At 40.8% G+C, this 22,029-nt stretch overlaps 1 long non-coding RNA gene across 1 annotated transcript in view; it reads right to left on the bottom strand.

Annotated features, from left to right (window-relative positions):
* LOC128898454 (uncharacterized) overlaps positions 1 to 21,477 on the bottom strand; it is a 39,698-nt gene extending 18,221 nt beyond the window's left edge. The window contains exons 1-3 of the long non-coding RNA XR_008462835.1: positions 21,239 to 21,477; positions 19,469 to 19,876; positions 4,497 to 4,621 (exon numbers count right to left, since the gene is read on the bottom strand). This is a non-coding gene — a long non-coding RNA (uncharacterized LOC128898454). The remainder of the gene's footprint in view (positions 1 to 4,496; positions 4,622 to 19,468; positions 19,877 to 21,238) is intronic.
* Between the last annotated feature and the right edge of the window lie 552 nt (positions 21,478 to 22,029).

Genomic DNA, 22,029 nt, shown 5'->3' with positions numbered 1-22,029 from the left:
AAGAGAAGAAATATTAATTAGAAAATTCTTTCCTACCACCCTTTTAGCAGTTCTACTCACTAGGAAATGGCTTCTGATACAAAACCAGACCAAGCTTTTAAATGAGCACTAATCCTTTGAGTTGGAAGGAGTTTTATCTGAATGCAGTAACAAAGATGGCAACACTTGGTGTGCTATGTAATATGGGATATATGAAGTGAGATGCACAGGAGAAATGGTGGAACACTGGAACACATTGCCCAGGGAGGTGGTTGAAGCCTCATCCCTGGAGATACTCAATGTGAAGTTCAACAGAGCTCTGGGCAACCTGATCTAGTTGAGGATGTCCCTGCTTACTTTGGAGGTCCCTTCCAACCCAAACCATCCTATGATTCTATGAAGTGGCATTGTGTTTTATTTTATTCTAGAACACTTAGGCTCCATAGGACTGTCAGACCACGTGTGGGTAACAGACTACTTCTTAATTCCTTACCATTTAAATTTTTATTCTCTATTTGTCATTCTTTTACAAAATTGTAAAATGTATTTTTTTGGCAAAGTACTTCATGGCTTCACTGTTTTAGGTTTTGCCATCTGGACTCCTGCTGTAAAGATCCCACTGAAGGTCATAAAACTGTTTATAAATTAAACTAGTTCTCTCATGATAAAAGTTATTATGTCTTTAAGTCTATGACCTCACTCCTTTAGGGAACAGAAAGTGTTAAATCACACTGAAAAAAAGTTCTCCATTTCCTATGGGAGAGAATACAATAATATCCTAGACTTTATCAATTATCCTTGACATAAAAAAATCTTGTATTTAACAACCCTTGAGAGAATCTTACCCTCTCCACAGGACCTGCAAAGGAGCAGTTTGCATCTGTGAGAATTTCACAAGACAGAAACAAATGATCCTGCCTGCTGTATGTTTTAATGGTGGCTCCTAGCTCAGCTGGAGGAGGCTCCTGGAGCAGAGAGCAGGTGGAGGAGGCCAAAGAGACAAGATAAAATTAATTTGTTTTATGGCTGCATGGTTTGGAGTGTTTCCATCTATCATAATCCTATCACCTGCACATACAATCCACACAAAGGTAGGAGGACTGACAGGAACCAGTAGCTGTAGTAGGAGAAGGTATGCTGCTGAACTTCTAAGGACAGATGAGGGGCACTGACATGAGGAACAAAGGGTCAAATGTGCATTTTTAGATCACAGGCTGAATCAAATAATCCTCTACCATTAAGTCATTTGTGAAAAGAGCCATGTAGGCAAAGCAGCATGGGTGATGATTTCACAGACTCTGTTTTGACTTGTATTCTGGGTGCACTGTCAATAAACCTTGTCTCAATATAGTTTCAGTAATACCTGCAAATGATGCTGTTAGCTGCCCTAAGACTCAGAAGCTGTCTTGGCACTCAGAACCAAGAATGAGCATGGAGAAGGCTCAGCAGGAGTAATGCTACCACAAGCAAACTGACCCAGTCTCGCTCCACTGCTTGCATCAGCTAATTTCATGTCTGCTAGGGGCTCACTGTGGTAAGAACCACAAATCCCAGGAGAAGCTATCATGTGTCTGAGAAGGCACATCACATACTGTGTGCTGGGAATCAACCCCATGTGCCAATAAAGGCCCTGAGCAACCAGCTGCCTCAGAGACACTGCTGAGCCCCATGAGAGCTTCAGAAAAACTGTGAGGAAATTACGTGTGCAATACCACATACTATTAGCTTGCTTCACACTTTTTTGTCCAGAGCACAACATGTGGTGTTTATCCTTTTCTGCTGCTTCTAAGAAGTGAGGAGAGCATTAGAGGTATTCAGGGAGCAACACACCAATCTCTGTCAAACAATTCAGTTCAATGGTTGCTCCACATGAAATACTGATAGACTGAATACCATCTTTCAGCAAAGACTTAGGTTACTTTGGTACTTGCTGAGCTCATGGAAGACTTATGCTATTCCTCATCTGGGTATAACCATGGCAGAAGAAAAAATGTAGGTAAAAATGCTGGTGTGAAAAGAACATGCTTTCATGATTTAATATAGGATAGATATTTGCCTTCAGCTGACCTGAAGTCTTAGGTGGACATTAAAGAGTGATCTGTGCTTCATAGAATCATGATTGGAGTAGAGGGACTCAAATGGCAAATAGATGTCCTATCAGACTTGGAGACAAGCAATATAAAAGCCTCTCTGACCATAGCACAGCTATGGTATTCACATTGCTGATTAGAAATTGTCCCATTAAAGAATTCTAATATCTGGCTTCAGATTCATGCCCACCATTGACTGCAGGAAGATAACTAGAAACAGCAATATATATCTACAAATGTAAGGCCCAGGCTATCTGTGTTAAACCAAATCCACTAGACATTACTCTTCTTCCCCTCCTCCCCACATGCATATTTAGGTAACTGACTTGCTTAAGCATCTTTAAATAATTAAGCATCTTTAGCATTCAGGCAACCTCGTGCAATCTTCAGCACAAAATATATTGCCAGGCTTTCATAGGAAGCTACCAGCTTGGTTAGCCTGTGCCTGTGTTACAGAAAGACATAGGAATGCCTTTGTTTCTTTCATAAATGAAGCAGCACATGTTTCTGTCAGCTCCCTTCTGCTTGAGGCTGTGCAGATATATCCAGATTCTCTTTTAAGTCACTGTCTACATCTTCAGTCCATTCAATTCAATTTAGGCCATTTGGATTCAATTTCAGCTTTGCAAGGCAAGGTGCAACTTAATCTTCAGGAAGCAATGGATTTTGAGGGGAGTGCCTGAGGAATCAGCTCATGCTGCAACAGAGAACAAGCTCTTCCACCACGCTAAACTGCAATTTTTGCTTGCAAAAAAAATTGTCCTGAGTACCACAGTATAAATGCTGACTGTAAGAAAACCAACACAAACATAGGGTAACCATGAGCAACAATAATTCTCCAACTACTCTCTTAGTATGATGGAACACAACCAAAGTAAACAGCCTAAAGAGCTGTTCCTAAATGTGTGTGTAGATACAGAAATCTGTCTTAAACCATGAGTTACAGAAGTTATTGCTATATGAAAATTGTTCTTAATAAAGAAAATGGGAATGTTATGCAGGATAAAGCTCTCTAGAGGATGGAAACAGCATCCTATTGGAAGTTCCTAAGTCATTTCAGACAATGTATGCATAAATCCAAGTGGCAGAATGACTCAGATTGGTGACCTTACACTCATCAGGTCTGTGTTTAGAGAACAGGAAAGGGCATCAAAGACATATATTTAAAATTAATTGTGCATAGAGAGATATGGAAGAATTGCAGAGTACATCATTTCAAACTACAGATAATAGTGGCAGAATGCTCTCTGTACCTTTAATATTGCATCTCTACCAAAGTGGTTTAAGGAGGAGAACTTACTAAATTTATAACTCTCAACTTAGTGCTGCCAGCTCCACCACAAACCCATTTCACTAACCTAAGTCATCTACGCAGCTTTTAAATCCCTCCAGGGATAGTGATGCAATCACTTCCCTCAACAGCCTGTTTCACAACCCTTTCTAGTGTCCAGTCTAAACCTCTAAACCAGTCTAAAACTTGAGGCCATTTCCTCTCATCCTGTCACTTGTTACTTGGGAGAAGAGACCAACCCCCACCTTGCTACAACCTCCTTTCAGGTAGTTGTAGAGAGGAAAGATGGTCTCCCTTGAGCCTCCTTTTCTCCAGAATATTTAATACATATAAATCACTTTCCCATTAAAATTACATGTCAGCTTTTAGTAAGGCTAATTATATTGGGTAAAATTTAATTTGTCAATTCTTCCTGACATAAGAAGACGTAGTGCTTAATGCGCTGCCCTTGGATTTAGACCAGACTTCGATACCCTGGATTGCTACAGACTATGCATGAGCTTGGACTTAAGCTGTCTGTACCTGCTGGGTTTTCAAGGTATGGTGAAGATGGAACCAGGTTTAGGAATGTGGGGATCTTGAATGTGATCAAAGCAAGCAGTACATAGTTCATGAGAGGCAGGTAAATAGTTAATACAAACTGGATGACTCAGCAAGAGGAGTACCTAAGTCCTGTGTAAGCCAGTCCAAGTGATGGGCCAGTACTGATGAAAAGCAAGACATCTAACCTCCCAATGTGAATAGCAAACACAATTAAGCTGTATATTTCAGATAAAAATGTCATAATTATTTAAGACCAATATTAAATAGTGGATTTTTAAAACTATCCAGATGACAATATATTTCTACTTAGTTTGCTGACTTCCTTTTCTTTCTTCATCTTCTTTTTTAAAGCAACAGAACAGCTTATATGTCTGGGACCAAAACATGTCAGATCTGCATTTGTCATCAGAAATGATTATATTGATTTCATTGAGTTGCTTTGAGATTGATGTGCTGTATTTGAAAATTAGCACTCTTAAAAATCAGCCTAAATGAAACTATATTAAAAAAAAAATGGCAGCATCAACATTAAATAAAATTTATTCAATGTCATTTGAGATAAAGCATTAAATTTCTATTTGTATTAAACCTACCTTGTATTCTGCAATGAAAGCCATGTTGCAACGTCTTAATTCATTGTCATCATTGCTCTGAACCAACCACCGGGCTGCCTCTTCCCACTGTTTAATGCAGACCAAACCAACTGGCAACCTCATCCCTGGAGAAAAAAAAAATGTACAGCAAGAATACTAGTTTCATTAGCTCTTCAAATCATTGACATAACATAAATGCAGTGCATAAATGCACTGGAGCTTTTATCTTTTTGAGTGAGGAAAGTCAATTTAACAGTGTCCCCAGTTCAGCACAACATTTCAGTGAGCTCTTAATAGTAAGTCGATTGTTAACCCCCTGGCCAATACAGCATTCAAGTTACAATGCAATTTCAGCACATGCTTAAAGTGCTTTGGTTCAACAGGGACATAGCTTTCATCTATCAACCCTCCCTTATCAATACTGTGAATTTTTCTGTTCATTCTAACTTTTGGAAGTTAGTAAAACATCGTTGCTCCTCTCAGTCACCATCCTCTGTAATACCTGGGCAGGCTAATAGAATGCTCGTTACAACATTAGCTCATACGTGATAATAAAATTACTGTAATGAATGAAGACTTCTGTTTAGCAGATAAAATACTGCAGGAAAAGAAGCAGGCGATGTAGCATAGCACAGGAAAAAAATCTGAAAACATAGTTGCTAAATTCTCAAGGCAATAATCTAAGAAAAACATGTCAACCAGGAAAGGTTGACTGCCTAATATTCAACAGCGGAATGAGTATCTGGTCATTTAGGGGGTAGTAATAGCTTCTAAAGACATGAAAACCTTGGGTTTAAAAGTTCTTTCACAACAGGTGGCAACTGCAGAATGAAAAGGAAGCATGAAGACATTAACTGTGCATACACAGCTTTAAAGAGCCAACAAGAAGAGACTCCCTTTCTGGTTTTCCTATTCACTTTGCCCCAGTCCGCAGTAACCTGGGGCAACAATATGTGAAGCTGAGGATTTCCAGAGTGCAGAACACCTTGGAGTTGAACAGAGGAGACAAAACATGATAAATGTCAAATACTTCAAATGGAAGCACTTATCTGGGGTAGAATATAAATATTATTTATTTCCCAACTTATTCCATCTTCCTACTGTGTGTCATTGCCTGATTTATTGTGCAAGCTCTGATAAGGAACGCAGCTTGCAGTATTAGTCATACCTCCAAAAGTTTTGTCTGTGCTCTGGAATTGGCCCAGTGAGTAGATTCTCTTACTTTATGTATATATAAAGTGTCCATTTACCTTAAAGCCTGCAATTTTGGAGAAGAAAGGTTTTAGGACTTTTCCAGAGGTCTTAGGGCTTTTCTACTCTATGGATGTCCTGAAACGGCTTTGGAAACTTGAGTCCAAAACTAACAGTAACCAAAGCTGCTCTTTGCTAGACAGATTCTTGTGCAAACCTTACACCCTACAGTGAAAACTGATTCTTGGGTAAAAGTACACCTAATTGAGGATGGAAACCAGGAATGACAAGAGCCAGGATGCTCTCATTGATAACAGGTTCTTAACAAAGTGGTTCTTAACGTGCAATTAAGCAGTGGATCTCCTTGCCATGATATATTGCAAAACCTAGAAGTTTATGTGGGTTCAGGGGAGACTTGACAATCTAATAGAAGAAAAATCCATCAAGGCTCACTGAATGAATAGAAACCAGTTCAGCTTCAAGAAGTCCTTGACCAGCAAGGACTGGAGAGTATCAGTCTGACCTTCTCTCTTCCTCAGAGTATCTGCTTTCAGCTGCTGGCTCATTTTTTTAATGGATCTTCATTTGATGACCATAACCTTAACCCTATTCTTCTATCCACAAGAAAGTTTCCATTCTCTCAGCACGAGAAACTACATCATAATTTCTCACTTTGCCTTCACTGGCTGTGTTCTGGCATGTGCCTGCAAAATACTTGAGGGTGTAACTTTGCAGGTGAGAATAAAGCCACTTTTTAGGAAATCGTGCCTAACATCACTGCATCAATAATTTCAGTGCTGTAGCTTCTTGGGGTACCACACAAGCACAACTTGCACAACCCCTGAGCTACCACAAATCTGCAACAGCAGAGCCCCTTTTGCCAGCAGTAGCCACAGTTTTCTCACACCCCCCCCCCCCCCCCCCCCCAAAAAAAAAAGTCTGAGAGAGGCTTCAAGGCATAAAATAAATTCTTAATGATGCTGCTCACTTTAATAACTCATTAAGGGTATAGATATTAGCCAGATCCAACTGTCACACACCACCAGGATTAAAAAGCCATGATCTGTCTGGATAAAATCTTAAAGAGCACAAAGAGAGCTCTAAGGGCTCTGGCAAAGGAAGGAAATCTCATCTGCCTGTTTAATTTGTGTTGGTTACCCGGATACTGCTTCTGTTTCATTTAAAACTACTTTTAGAGGAAGAGAAAAGGCAAATCTATAACTGCAACTGAAGTGACATGGCAGTAATAAACATCAGCTCTCTCCATAGGAAGCAAGATGTTGGATTTGTCACAGCTAATCTTATGAAAAGGCTGAAAGCATACATTGTCACAGGGTTTTCTTCAACAGCCAGGTGAGTAAATAAAGTAAAAGGGAATTCCTGCCAACATCTGTTTCTTCATTTTGACTCATTCTCTCTCCCCTCCCCAGGAAGTCTTTCAGCACCTGGTTCCCCACTTCCAAAGCAGGAAGCACATCAGATGCAGACTGCAAAAGAGCTGGGTGCCTTCCTACCAGCTGCCTGTGATGTAGCTCTGTTCACTGGTGCAGATTGCTAAAGGTCAGGACAAGAGGGAAAAAAAAGTCTTTTCTGGAAGTTAGGAATTGTACTTGTCTTTTGGATTGCCCATCTCAAATTTAATTCTTACAGCTTGGGCCCACCACAGAAACAGTCTCTCACTAGACTTGTGTCCAGTGTGAACACTACCAACAAGCAGCAAGAACAATGGAAAATAATGAAGCATTGAAATAAAAAAGAAATCATGACTGACTGACAAAATATGTAATTGCCAAGGCACTGAAATGCTCTGGGAACCAGGTCCTAACTGAACTTCAGCTGAATCGGTCTTTGTTTCCACTGAAACTGGAGTGTAATCATCTTTCACAGACTTCATTAGATCACACAAGTACTTGCAAGCTAGAGGTCTCAATTTACAGCTGTTTGATAAATATGGAAATTCATAAAAATTCCAGGTGCAAAGTGCTAAAGAGCAGTTGCTGCTAAAATCACAGCTCTGATGCTGAATTAGCACATTTGGAAGCCATCCCTGCTTTCATGGAGCTGATGTAGGGGTGGCAGCTTTTGCTAACAGAGGAAATGACGATCAGTGGCAGCAACAGAAGGGAACCCTTCTGGGAATGAACTTGCAGTCAAGCTGCCTGGGCATGTCTACAACAGCAGCATCCACTGAGAGCGCTGGGCATGGTAAAGCAAAACTCAAACTCACTGCTGAAAGAGCCTAGCAAGTCACACCAAACCAAAAGAGAGCAAGCAGTAAGGAGTACTACTGAAAAGAGAATGAAGAAGGTGTGGCCCTAAAACAGCAGACACTGAGTCATAGCCTCTTAAATTTTGCCCCTTTCCTTGGCTCCATGCACTCACACAACACTCTGTTTCTGCAGGAGTACCTCACATGGTTTGCCAAAGCAAAAAAAAGTCCAAGCCTGCTTTGACAGCAAAAATCATAGAATCATAGAATCAACAAGGTTGGAAAAGACCACAAAGATCATCAAGTCCAACCTGTCATCTAAGACCTCATGACTACTAGACCATGGCACCAAGTGCCACGTCCAGTCCCCTCTTGAACACCTCCAGGGACAGTGACTCCACCACCTCCCCAGGCAGCACATTCCAATGGCTGATAACTCTGTGCAGAACTTTCTCCTCACCTCTAGCCTAAAATTCCCCTGGTGCAGCTTGAGACTGTGTCCTCTTGTTCTGGTGCTGGTTGCCTGGGAGACGAGACCAACCCCCTCCTGGCTACAATGTCCCTTCAGGTAGTTGTAGACAGCAATAAATCATGTTGTCCTCTTAAAGTACAACCAGCAAAGCAGCAATTGCTCCTGCTTCTTCCTCCTTTTATGCTCAGGGACATGAGGAAGAGATTTCAGTAGTTTCAAAGATGTCAGACACTAACATTTCAAGAAAAAAGTTTATGATGCATAGGAGAGAATCACTTTTCACACAAAAGAATTCCAAGGACAAGGAACCATTGCCTACGTGCTTATTGCACTTGAGCACCTCCTGACATTTTGGGCAACAGGAATTGATGCTGGGATGACTGTGCTCAGCAAGGGGAGCAGAGCAGAGCTTGGACCTCACTGCCCATCCAGGGTGTCAGAATGAAGCAGCTCTGACATGTTTCCTCCAATACACAAGACTTCTTGAAAGCTAATCAAAGGGCCTAGGCTGCCTCACATGGAAAAAACCCCACAAATAGCAAAATAAACCCATGCTATAAATGCAAAAGATCCAATAGTCTCAGGGCAGTGGCTACAAATGCAACATTAACCAGGGTCACCTCATTGTACTAAGAAAATAGTTTCTCTTTGGTTAGCCAAAGCAACGTTATGATTAGAATGACTCTTGTAATGTTTAGAATACTGTTCTAGAGGGGAATTCTGAGGTAGGACTTGCTCAGCTGAGGACAGAAATTGCATGACTTGGAGCCTGTGATAGCAGGGTGTCACACTTGCAGACTTCTATTCCTCCAGCGTTGTCAGGGACAATGATTATTCTGGTATCCTTACTATTAGCTTGCTTTCTGCTTCCTCAAGCAAAGTTTGGTTTTGTGTTAGTAGATGAACTAGCACTTGTCTGTACAGAATACTGGGAATCTTTCCCCTCCCTTATTGATTTCCCCATGCCAACTCACCCAGGAATTAAGGCTGCTTAGATGGTCTGAATAAAATGAAAGATGAACAACATGTTTGTTAGCTGTAATAATGTATGCCCATATGGAAGGAAGAGCTAAACTGTCCTTTCCCATGAAAGAAACTGAACAGATTGCCTAGAAATAGGCAGCTCCCGTTCCCTTTACTGAGGGAAGCAAATGGTATCCAGATGGAAATTATCAAATGGATCAAACAGCAACATTTTATTCCCAAATGATCTTTGTTCTACTTATCACACATTATACAGGGGAAACTCTTTTTCCTATAGGCCAAGTGCAGTCAGGAGAATATTATTTATCATATGCTCACTCAAAATATTCTGTATCAAAGGTTTCCCTGATGAGATATTGATCCTGTCACACAAAATGGGGGAGAAGAAAAGTGTCCCTCCTAATGGGAACATTAATTTAACGTCTCAGGAATCTGTCAGTTCCCACTAGGTACAACACGTGACTGAGGATTACACTGACCTTGCGGTGCAGCAGTCAGCTCTGCTGCAGCCTCCCGATGCCCACGATGACAAAAAGCCTTTTCACCAGACCTATTGCTTGCCAGGTTTTATGAAGGTGAATGTTAACAAGCCCTAGTGAAACCACCCTGAGGTTCTTCAGCTGCTTTGGTTTTCTTACTCTCCCATGGGTAACTATTTCAACTGGAAATTTGCACTGAATTAAAATACAATGTAAGAATCACAAAGAATTCTCATTGTTGGCCCTACACAGTTATATCTGGCATGTGTACTCAAAGTGACTAATTAAGGGGACATTTTAAAAGAAGTAAGTGGAATTAGTTACCAACTAAAATAGAAAGGCAACATAATCTGGACACTTAATGCATTCTTTTGACTTTGAAAAATCACCATAACATTTTATGTGGCAGCAATCATATCCTCCTATAAATTTCTGCTTAAGTTTATGGATGTTTATATCTAACCCTATTGATTTATCTAACTTCTGGCTACATATTTTATTTTAATATGGTTTTCTTTTAGCCTGAAAACCTGCAGCAGCACAGGTACAGCTTTTTTATAAGGACATAAAGCATTAACAGCTGTGGCCAAATGACAGGATTAGATCAAGGGCATCTGAGTTAACTGGGCCATGTAACACTACCTTTTATTTCACATTAATCATTGAACATGAGTTGAGCTTGTGTAACAGGTCTATCAGGTGGGCCTACCAATTTGGCCATAAGTTGGAAGCTGATTTTTTTTCATGGTGTGGTCATTAACAGACAACAAAGCTCAGCTGCAATCTGAAAATACCAAGGATCACATGCAGAAGGCAGCAGTGAAGCTCCCAGGGCTTGAGGTCTGTGTGGTTTTATTCTCTTTGACTGGATGTGTGTCAGCTTTGCCATGGCTGGGGATGTGATGGCTTCACAGCCAAGAAAAAACACCCTGGGCACACTGACCATGGGAGCAGAATAAACTCTCTGCCAAGGGAGACTCCTGTGAAAAGGAGTCTCAAGCTAAAGAACGCAGATGGAAATGCAGCTCCTTCACTGATAATCAAGATTGACCAGCAGATTCAGACATCTTGTACAGCACTGGCACTTGATAATCAGTTCTGAAATAATCATTCTGAAGCAGGAAGCAGCTCCTGATGTTAGGCTTCCAGAGAATCCAATCTAGACACAAAATAATATATGGCTACTACCTCTGTTCAACAGAGCTCCAAAGTGGCAATTCTTAGCAGGACATATATCATGGCAGTTCAAATAAGTCTTACAGACAAAACAAGCTCCTTCTGGGGGAAAAGCTAATAAATAAAACATGAGAGGTTTTATATTCAAAAAGGGTCAGATTTATCCACAACAGAAGTTATTACTCCTAATAACACTGCTAAGGCAATCGTCTTACTCATATCCCATTTGTCTATAAAAGGCTTAATTTACAATGCAGCCCAGTGCAAAAGAAAGTGGGGTTATTTCAAAAGAGAAAAAGAGTGTTTGTTTTCATGCAAGAGTTTGGAATCTATTTTTTTCCCCAAAGATTATTATTAATCTGAGGCAGAGCTTTCTTCTCCAAGCTGTATATTAAATGTGTCTTGACAAACACAGTATTCTCTCCCCAGCAAAGAGTAGTGCTCATTCTTAGCAGAGACGTCAAATTCTGCAGGCTTGCAGGAATTTGAGCTATTGCTTTTAATTCAGAAGCTGGAGAAACTACTGCCCTCCTCTATTCTCTGTAAAGCTCCCAAGGTAGCAGACCAACAAGGATTTGTTTTAATATCACCTTACTTAGGACACAGAAATTAAGAACACCACCACAAAAGAGGTCAGAAGGAAGACACATGTGCTGTGATTTCCCAGGAGGATGGCAGCACTGCAGCTACTAAAGCTCTGAAGAAAACTCTACAGCTCAGGCTGAATCCATGTGTTTGCACATGCCGCTTTCTAAGTTGTTGCCCTCTCTTCTGCCTTGTCCTATTTTATGCTACTCAAGGAGAAGCACATACAACTAAAGAGGAGCACACAGCTGACAGAATAAAGAACAGTGAATCCAGCTTATTTTTATGCTAAAACTCCCGAGCATTAGCACTAGATCCAGCATATGCTCAATGCCTCACTTCATGAATGCTGTCTCTGATCTCCTGGGGCCTCAGGAGAATTTGTCAGGTCAACAAGGCTTCAGATCTACATACACATTTTATTTCCTGTTTAATATATTCATGAACTCGTACCTAAACTTCTTGCAGTGCTGGTGGCTATAAACTAAGACAAAACTATAGAGTTAGTCCAAAGTATAAGTACAAAGGAAAAGTCCTCAAGCAGAATATTCAAAAAAGAGCTTTTGTAACAATACAAAAGAAGAGGTTCCAAGTGTTAATGTCCATTATCTCTTAAGAGAAGGCTGGTCCAGTGCTCAGAGCAGTCACCTAGGAGACAGGAAGATTTCAAGTCTTTGTTCTGCTAGGCACTACCAGATCGTCACAACCAAGTCCCATATGACCTTGGTCACATTTGCTACTAAAGCACTTTAAGTGGGAATCACCTTCACTTTCTTCTGCAGTGCAGACTTGATGTCTTAGGCAGATGTCCTCCACTCATCTTCACAATATCTGAGTTGAAAAGGCACCTCATCTTGTCTGTTCTAGACCTACATTACGATGAGACAAACCCTATCCTCCAGATCAAGTGCTAATTTCTCTTCATGACTATCAAAGACCTCAGAAGCTTAACTCAGGCTTATACATGCTCCAAGGATCTCCACTCCTTGGGAATTAAGCTTAGTTCCTGAATGCATGATAACAAATTCCCAGTCTGGGAGGTATATATGTGAGAGGCATATGCCTGGAAGTCACTGCTGTATAAGCAGTGAAGAGCTTAGGGCTCTAGCCTAGCAAAGACATTGTGTCCTTTGGGAAGAACCAGGAAATGCTGAGTCAATTCTCTGTCCACATTCAAAAGTCAGTACAAATCCCATTCCCACAGAGACATTTAAAGGGTGTGGGGGGCTACAGGAATGTGCTGTTCTGAGAAGGCTGCAGATGTCAGATGTAACAAGCAGTGGTATGACATGACACATCATCACACAAGATAGTTTCTGTTCTGAACCCAATTCAGACCCCCTAACACACTGGGATACTTTGTCCACACCAGTTGCAGCTTTATTTCCTATGTTTCAAAAACCTGGAGAGGTTATTGCCTCCAATATCCTCTTGAACACTAAGGGCCAACCACCTGCCACACACCACTATTTCTCCAGAGCTGCTCAGCTACTCTTTGACAGGTTTATTTTGACAGGGTATGCAGCCAATATACTTCTGTCTTGTAAACTGATGAGGCATCCAGACTGTATAGGAACTCTATAAAGTAGACTTCTTTATTTCTGCCCAGTTCATGTTTAACAGGCAACCTGTCTTCTCATCCATAAAACATCATTGACAAGAGATCTGCCATCCACAAAAGATGCCTAATTAGCTGTTCATCCAGAAGCCACATCATCTGACAAATCAGCTGCTGTGAAACAAGAACAGACTTGGGCCCCTCAAGCAGAACTTACTGCCCAAACAATCACAAACTACAGGTATCCTCCAGCAAGGTAGCCTCAATGCTAGATTTTAAAGCCTGCTCACTGGAAGGGACTGGCTGCAGCCAGCTGGGAACAAAGATGTGGCTGCTGTGAAACAGAGTCCCCAGCCCACAGATGGGAAAGCAGAGAGGCAGCACCCAGCAGATGGTGGGGGCAAGGGAGGGCAATGAAAGATGGCCACAGCCTCCCTTTCTAGCTGCAGCTTTCTCTAAGGGTGCTAAAGAATCACTCATGACTTTCAGCCTCGGAGCTGCATTACGAAAACTGACAATGTGCTTCAAGAACTTCCCACTTAAAGAAGGCTTTGCCAGACAACCATATGCTGAGAAGCAATTTCAGTGCTTCTCACTCTTGTCCAAATACAATTAATACAAATCCAGCCCCAGTGAGTTTCAAGGAATCCTTCACTGAAATTCCCCTTTGCTCTGTGTTCTCACACTGTGTCCCAAAATGCAGGAACTAGGCAGAACAATAATTGTTGATTAAATATTCCCAGTAACTTACAACAAAAACCAACCAACCAAAAAAACCCCCCAAACAACAACAAAAACACAAAACCAAAAATGAACAAAATAAACACCACCACCCCCCACCCACCCCCAGAAAACAACAAAAAAACAAACCACCAAAGAAAAACCCCAACCCCTCTCTCTCTTTCCTTAGGCATCCAACCCAAATCACTGATGGCTTGAACATAAAAGCAGTTTCAGTGCCTGGGAAGCCAAGTTTACAGCTACTCTGGCTCACTACTTTGAACGTGAGCTGCTGTGGCACCCTGGCAAACCTGAATCATCATCTGTAATAAGATCCTTTAGCTTTTTTTCCCCTTTATCCCTATCTTCCTAAGAGCTGCTTGTTTCACAAGTCATAATGTTTTCCCCTCAAGAACTTTTCAAAGACCATGTAACAGTAGCTACAGTTGAAGAGACCTTTAACAAGGGTGCAAGTCATCCACTGCCTGACCCTGACATTTTCCCTGGTGGTGCCTAACTCCTACCCAGTAAAGGCTCAAAAATTCATTCATATAAAAACAAGACAAAATTGCACTGAGAATATATATGGCCACTGATCTTTTTCTTCCTCTTCCAGCAGCAAAAGAGACAATGAGGAGCTAAACTGCTACAGAACAAGTGTTCACCATCAGCCTGGTCTCACTGTCATCTACACTGGGTCTGAGTGGTGGAGCACACAAATTTCCTTCCTATGGAGACCTGTGTGTTTGGGAAAGGGAAGACAGATTGATACACATCTGGATTTCAGCCTTCAGTGGGGTCAAGGAACAACAAGAATTTCCATTGCATAGTCTCATTTTTCTCTTAGCTTAAGGTTTAAATCCAGTCTTTAAAATAACAATGAAAAGGAAAATAAACATCAATCTCTTTTCATGTTGCTACTTCTATCAGCAAATCCCGGCAGAGAGAGGAAAAGAAAAGGAAGGGGGGGAAGAGAGATTTGCAGCAAGTTATTTGTCCCTATCATATGCTACTAACCTTTTTTTTGTGCCAAACCCCATGCAATACATAGAGATGCACATAAATATTGTGTACATATTTACATGTAAATGAACACATTATTCTATGGTGCACCATTATCCTGAGTGATAGCATCAGAGTCCCAAACTCTGGAAGGATGATATTCCTACCTAAATGTAGCTGGGCAATGGTTCTGAAATGTTCCATTTTCTGTCCTAGCCCTTCCTGTTCTCTTCATTCCCAAGAAATGCTGCTGCAAGAAAGATGGACATCAGTCAGTGCTACCAGCTGCCTGACCTGATGAGAATATAGTTGCAGCAATAGATGGAATTTCTTGGTTTAATCAGGCCTTAAGAGAAAAGTCTTGAGTGTAGAAATCTTTCATGCATTATCAGGATTTAATTAGGAGCTTTAATATCCATCAGCTTAAGGGATAAATGAAGAGGTTTTTGCTAAGAAGATGTTAGATAGCGCTTTTACAAATCAGAACTGCCACCCAAAAAGATACCAACAGGAATTATTAAGGACTACAGAGAATTTAATCAAGGACAGCTTGGTTTTGTTCTGACTCATACAAATATCAGTCCCAAGCAAGGAACTGGCTTACCACAGGGTGAGCATCAGATCTGATCCCCCAATCTCCTATGCGCATAAAAGCGCAGGATAAGCAACAGATGGGGAGTGGCAGGCTTCCAGAGCAGCCCCTTTGCATTTGCTACAAATGTTTATTCTCCAGGAGAACCCAGAGTGGGCACTGGCATCATTTACTTCAAAGACACCGTGTTCTATCATTTTCCTGTGCCTTCCAGGCCTTCTCTAGCAGATCACTTCTCAAAGAGACCATGTCCCTTCAACTGATTATGACCAAACCATGGCTGCTTTACATGCTATTTTCCTGAAACATAAGAGGACTGGAAGTACTCTGACACAAGAACTGCATTGACTAAACAGAACTCTCTTAAAGACACATGATCTGTCACTGTAGGTGTTCTGTTACTTTTCATCTGAACATAAAAACTGGCATTACATTCCTTGTTTATGACATCTCCCACCAGAGAAGAGGAAAATAGGAAAAGCAGAAGTGCAGGAGTAGTGTTAGTTTTCTTTGATTGCATAAAACTGCTTGTTCAGTATTGGAAGAAAGTGATAGATTTTTTTGTTTTAATTATGATTACTTCTTTACACCTGTTACAGGCAAACAGCCATTCCTTCCAGTGGATTTTCATTTTTAGATTGCAATTCCTCCCCAAAACAGGATACAAATTACTCTACAGTGCATCTGTAGCATCAGGCATACCATAGATTTCCCTTTACCTTTCACACCCTATGCCCCACTTCATGTTACTGCTTCCATGTACTGAACTTATATTCTATTTCTAACATTTATATTTCTATCTCTAACTTATAGTGCTATTTCTAACACTCCTGTTAAAACTAGTGAGAAAAGAGATAAATTTGCTGCTAAAATGAGACATTTTGACTTTAGTACTGGGGAGGTTCAAGTGTAGACAAAAAGAACTGGGCAAATGTCACCTGAATATGTTTATAAGCACTCGTTTGGTGGGAATTATTGATTATAGCAAATAGTTTTCTGTGCTGTTTCAAACAAATTCTTTGAAAGTGGAAGAGTCTGAATAGGAATCAGGCTCAGTGAGGATTGTCAGTAAGAAGCACACCGTTGTCCGGCTTCCTTCCAAGTATCCTGACCCTCCAGTCAAATACAGCTAATGCCATTTGACTCATGCAGGTCCATAGATGCCACGTAGGACATCACAGGTGATTCAATTCAAGCCAGCTGTTCAGATGTGTTCTGTAAGTACATTGCTACTGATCACCCTCAATTTCAAACATCACCAAATCATTTACATGATAAGGGGCACTATTAATTATTCTGTATGAGTCACACAGCAAGCTCAAGACTCCCAAAGGACCTCAGCTTAGCAGGACACCAATATGCAAACCATCTGGCCTGCCGCTGTACATCTTGGAGCTGGTTTCTATAAATGATAATGTTTAAAGCTGTTGGAGGACCTTGCTTGATGGTGCAAGGCATCGTCTGATCTTCTTGAACATCAATTAGCTCACAATTATTTGGCATAGCCTGATGATCACTTCTCATTTGCACGTTCAGTAGTGGTAAAAAATGGGGCGAAGCTGAGGTTTTAAAAAGCAAGCCTTTAGCTGATCCATCTTTTCCAATGCTGTTGCATGCAGCAGTACAAATGAGTTGCTGTTAATTTGCTAGCATTACTTCATTGTAGTGTCTGAAAAACTTGCATTTTTAGTAAACAGAGAAGAAAAGCAGCTGAAACTGCTGGCCAAATGAGAACTGTGGCATCTTCACCTGTTTAAACAATGCTCTGGTGTAGGAAGAATGGATGTCTTTAAAAAGTGAAAGCACAAGGGGCTGCAGGATTTGAAATGAAATCTGTGACTTGTGAAGCAAATCTACAAAGGGCCAGTGCAGAATCTTTTTTTCCTGAGGAATTGCTTGAGTTCATTTTGCAGGACAGTGCTTTAATGCAGGTAACATGCTTGTGAGTGCCTGTTGCCCCATCTACACCTATGTGTCTGCAGCCTTCAACTCAGGAAATTAATTCCAGCAGGAGGGAAAATGAGGCCAAATAACCTAATTAGCTTAAAATGAAGCCTGATAGCTTAAAATAAATCATATTTCTGTTTGATAGAAAGGATCTGGACTAAGAAAAAAATTAATTTCAGGGTAAGTTACTATGGTCCCAATCACAAAGTAGATAGCTACACCAGAATAACAAAGACTTATTATAATATTATCATAAGGTATTATTACAGTATTATTAATACCTTAATTAGCACACTTCATGCATTATAATCTGACCTCCAGCCTGGAATACAGGCCCTATATTCTACCATCAGCAAGATGAAGCTCCAGGAAAAAAAGGTATACAAGTGCTAATTCTTAAAGCACCATTTTATCAATACGAAAATTGCCATGTTAAACATTTATAAGTGGGTTTTGCACATAAAAATACTTTTGATCCAGCTGATGGCAGGGTATGAGGTATATTTGTCTCCAGAATTGTTGGCCAAGCATTAGGAAGAAGAGAAAGCAGAAGCCCAGAAGCTCACTGTTGTTTCCTCTGCTTATAGCACTCCAGAACATCACTTCCAGGGGCTATTTTCCTTGGTATCTGGTGTTGGATAAAGATCAGTTCAGTTTCTGCTGTAAATAATGGCATTACTACATCACTGAACAAATGATGACAAGTTGCCTGCAACAAAGTGTGAGTGTGTGCATTAATATTTCATCCAAACCAGTCTTTTTTTCCCCTTTTCTAAGTTTCTGAAAAGTAACATCAAAGTAGTAACATACTATGAACCACCCAGGGTAATCAGTGGAGGCAGAGGAAAAAAGCACAGGAATGATACCACATCTTGTTGTGTGTTAAAAATACCCTTTTCTAATAAGAGTGATTAAAAGTAAAGATGCCTGGGAGATGTGAATAATGAAGGTTTTCCAAAAGGTATTAACTCTGCAGGATCCCAATGAAAATCAGTGTTCTGGAGAATTTCCAACCATGCTCAGTTAAACTTCCCAGAATGAACCAGTGTTACTGCACACACACCTCCACAGACACATTCTTCCCTCCTCCTTCCCACAACCAGGATCCATTAAAGGTTCATGCAGCCCAGGCTATAGCTATTTCTGAACCAGGCTAGGAGGATGCATGCACTGTCACAGCTGTGCCAGGCAGGTGGCCTGGAACCACAGTCACTTTTCCCTGCTGTGTATGCAGGGGTTTGGCAGCACCAGTTGCATCCTGGATCATCCAACCCTGGAACTCAGATTTTAGTTCTGTTCATGATGCCCAAGCGGTCACCCGAAGAGAGTGGTCAGGAATGTGCCCAGTAAAACTACTCAAATTACAGTGAATTTTGTTATTCAAAAGGAACAATTGAAGGATGTTATTTTAAAGACCCCCAAAATACATAATCACATTTCAACAACCAATCCCTCCCCTTTGTGACCCAGAAAGCACCACACACTGGAGGCACCAGGGCATCCTCCCTCCTTGCAGGAATACATTGAGCATCCTGCTGTGGATCAGCTTATTGAAAAAAAAAGATGATAAAAGTAAACAAAACAAACCAGAAACAACCCCAAGACACTAAAGAAACACTAACAGCAAACCTATTCCCAAATTTCTGTAAAATGGAAGTCCAAAGCTCCAAAGGAAACAGTCACACAACAGACATTTCAGAAGTTGCCACTGCACACTGAACCAATGAGTTATAGATAAAATGATTTAATAGATTGATTCACAGTCTGATTGCAAAGAAAAACAAATCATAAACAGGTGGTAAAAAGAAAATGGGGAGGCAGCCCAGCTACTGAGAAATCCATAGGCTTCAGTGACCTCAAATGTTCTAAGAAATTTTGACCACAAAAATATATTCCAGCTTTTTTTTCCCCATGGACATTTTCCAGTCCCCTCAAACCAGTTGCTAGGTTGCTAGTTGTTATTTCACTAACTAGTGAAATATCTTTGTTTTAAAAAATTATTAACACTCTTATAGCAGCAGAAAAAAAAAATAAATCACATTGCTAAGATGCTTTACCTTGTTTTATTTTTGTGGGTTTTATTCTTTCCCGTGCAGCTGATTTCTCCCCACAGGATTTTGACCTTTATTACTCGCCGACAACACGTCTGACAAATAGCTTTTTGCTGCGGTAGCTGAGGTAGAGCCATCTGTTTTTTCTCTAGAGAGCCATGCCTTATTCATAATGGAATTTTTCTGTTTCAATCCCTGGGGAATAGCACCTGCATGCTGATTTCCCACTTGACCCCAAAATACATCATCACATGTCGACAACCGATCCCTCCCCTTCGTGGCCCAGAAAGCACCACGCTCTGGAGGCACCAGGGCATCCTTCCTCCTTGACAGCAGAGGCCAAGGAGCTTCCTCCTGCATCGTGGGCAAGGTGCAGCCGGCCTTTGGATTTGAGATAGAGACAGCTGAAGGTACCTGAGGAGGAAAGAAGAGAAGAAAATATCATCTTGGCTGTCCCAGTGTATTTGTGTATGATATGATTGAGACAAGAGGACACAGTCTCAAGCTGCACCAGGGGAAGTTTAGGCTCAAGGTGAGGAGAAAGTTCTGCACAGAAAGAGTTATTAGCCATTGGAATGTGCTGCCCAGGGAGGTGGTGGAGTCGCCATCCCTGGAGGTGTTCAAAAAAGGATTGGACATGGCACATTAAGCCATGATTTAGTTAGTCATGAGGTGTTGGGTGATAGGTTGGACTTGATCTCTGAGGTCTTTTCCAACCTTATTGATTCTATGATTCTATATGTGGACATCCACACTGTGTGTTGTGGCTGATTTCAGCTGTAGATTCCCACTGCAGGTTTGTGTCATGCTCTCATTGGGGTTAAAGGTGATGTACATAAGGAAACCAACCCTGAGTTTACAAAGTTGAGGCCAATCACAGAGCCACTTACATTCTGCTCTCCATAATAATTTTCTTTTACAACAATATTTCCATGGGTCCTTTTTATAGGTGACTATGGTACAGAAATTGACCAAGAAGCTAGATCTGACCTGCCACATGTGTGTCCTGGATTAAATAACATGTTACTAGGATTCTGAGTCTCCATTTCATTCTATAAAATATTTGTGAACTAAAAGGAGATTTCAAGATTTCCTCCACCCTCCCCCAAACACACTGTTAATGCCAAAAGCAGAAATTATGCTCTTGCTTGCTTTATTACATTTATTTTAATCCAAGATTATGAAGGCAGTTCAGTAGAGTAATATTTGTAGCCACTCCAACTGACTGTCTCCAGTCACTGCATACTTGAATTTTGTTTCCATGCAATCATGGAGAGGTTGGGCTGTGTCAGAGAGGGTGAAATCTCCTGCATGTTTAGTTTAGCAGCAGACTGTCACAAATGCAATTGCAATTGATCAGCTCTGTTCTTAACAGGATTCCTGCAGTTAATGGAAATTACTATAAAGAGCTTCAGGGCACAGGAATAATTGGATCAGTAAAAAAAATAAAAAGGTAGGACAAGATCAACATAACAACTTTTATTTTTAAGCATCTAGCAATTTTCAAAGGTAGTCTTACCAGAGAGTACCTCATGATGAAAGAAAAACCTTTAAATTATTTTTTACAAACCCCAAGCCATTCCTAAACAATGGGGATGAAAACACAGACAGACATGAAGTATTTATGGCCCTCAGCTTGTTTAAACTAACAATCAACTCTGCATCTCTGGAAGCAATCATTCTATATCTCTATATCACGCTATTTAATCTATAAAATGGCTGCCAAGGATAATAAATATCACTACTGGCAACATAATGAGAACATTTTTTACTGACCTGGCAAATTTTGTGAGGGTTTTGACTTAGCTCTCGATGCAAGGCTGTGATCCTCTCTGGGCTTGTTAACTTAACAGCAGAAGCAGCAGACACATTTGGAGTGATGCAAGAAGCGTGGATGCTAGCTACCTCTTGCTGAGAGTTTGCAGGTATTGACCCAGTCATCCCATCCACTTTGACATATGGCTCATGATCCTCGGGCTGTCCACTGGCCTGTGAAAAGCCTGTGGAAGAAGGCAGCACCTACAGGAGAAAAATACCACTGTAAGAAATTCAAGCTAGATGATGTCTCCCAGTGCTGTTTATTTTGGATCAGTTAGAAGCCACTTGGGTGAATTCATGACAATTAAATGTAAATAAATTACATTGCCCAAAATAGGAAACAAGGTAATATGCAAGTGATTTAAAATGTGAAGCACTCCTGCATCTGCCTAAAAAGGAATTTATCAAATCATCCCAAAGTGAAAAAAACACAAAAGCTTTAACTGCAGCCAAAATTGCATGTGGATACTGAGGAAACCTAGATGAAAAAGAAAAGAATATAATTCTTTTTAAAACTGCTAATGGTAGATCTCCTCTGAAAGAATCTCAAAATTCCCTGTAGTATTTTTTTCACGCACATATTCTCTCACTCTGCACTGCACCAGTTCAGGTTTGTCCACCTACAAATGCTCAAGAAAGATACCTTGGATGCACTTCAAAAGGACGTTAGTTCCACTGCATGAACTCCTCTACAGCCCTCCCTGTTATGAATCAAAATAGTATTAATTCAATGGAGCTGATTTCACCTC

The sequence above is a fragment of the Dryobates pubescens genome, chromosome 23 (assembly GCF_014839835.1).
Source record: "Dryobates pubescens isolate bDryPub1 chromosome 23, bDryPub1.pri, whole genome shotgun sequence".
Lineage (NCBI taxonomy): Eukaryota > Metazoa > Chordata > Aves > Piciformes > Picidae > Dryobates > Dryobates pubescens.
The sequence above is the reverse complement of the archived record's forward strand: the minus strand, read 5'-3'. Positions and strand labels throughout refer to the sequence as shown.